This window comes from Notothenia coriiceps, unplaced genomic scaffold, assembly GCF_000735185.1.
Source record: "Notothenia coriiceps isolate Sejong01 unplaced genomic scaffold, NC01 NC01_scaffold00037244, whole genome shotgun sequence".
NCBI classification, from domain to species: domain Eukaryota; kingdom Metazoa; phylum Chordata; class Actinopteri; order Perciformes; family Nototheniidae; genus Notothenia; species Notothenia coriiceps.
This window is the reverse complement of record NW_011369945.1, coordinates 18,076,894-18,078,108: the sequence shown is the minus strand read 5'-3', so window position 1 is coordinate 18,078,108 and position 1,215 is coordinate 18,076,894.

The window sequence follows — 1,215 nt, the reverse complement described above, 5'->3', positions numbered from 1 at the left end:
TTTGAATCGCTGCCTCCCTCACTTTTTATCAAAAAAATTATAATATTCTTGCTTATCAACCAAAAAACTAAATTGAAGAAAAACAAGTTTTCTAAATGTTAAAGGCTCAATATTCACTATGTATCGTCTTAACCTGCAAATACACCTCAAAAAAACGATTATAGGTCTGAGTTACTCCAGTCTATCTATTTTGAGTTTGTTTAAGGAAAAATATATATGTTTTGAACTGAACATATTTATATCTAATAGAACCAACATATAACTATGTGATTTTAAATTAACATGATTTGTTTACGTTGATGCAAGGGGTGAAACATAATTGGATTTAATTATACCAGCTAAAAAGCATGGCTTTTAAATAAGCAAGATTCACTTAGTTTGACCTGACGTGAATGGAATGCATTGGTTTAATGACACCTGCTAGTTTGAGACGCATGACGTCGTAATCTATCGCGAGGCACACCACGGAGGAAGACCGCATGCACACACGAGGGAGACGACCCCCATGCATGTGGTAAGTAGTCCTATCTAGATTAATTAATGTATTGACGAGGTCTACAAATATGAAACATCGTTGGTATGTATATCATACACCTACCGTGAATATTGACCCGTGAATTCAGACCTGTGAATTCAGCTAAATTGATGTTAAAGTGTTTCACAACTAGCGGCTAGCTAGCTAGCTAGCTTCTTGGCATATCGTGCACGGTGCCTTGCTGCCATGCACTCTAAAACGCCCTATTATATTTCCATTTTTGATCCAAATAAAAGAAGTCATAGTGCCTGCACGTTATATCAATTAGAAATAGATAATACAACAGCTAGGATTTTATGTCAAGGGAAACGTCTTTGCAGTTGATGGCACTCCCTCAGCAGATAAATGTCAGCTGTAACATCTCGGTTTAACAAATCGCGCTAGCGCGCGTCTTTGCTTCAGAGTGTCTGTCGTGTGAGACGTGACAACTCTCTCAGAAACGACGAAGCACTGGTGTCTGTGAGCGCAACCCACGAAGGAACCTCACTGGAACTGTTAGCAGCCACAGGAGACAGAGCAACAAACAACTTTGTAGTAAGATCACATAAAGAAAAGGTACATGCTGTTTACAGGTGGCGACTTGAGCTCGTCTTTTCGGCTGTGGACTCTTGCTGCGTTTTGCGCCGCGTTTTGATTACGTTCATCACAACAACACGTTAGGATACCAAACTTATAGGGTG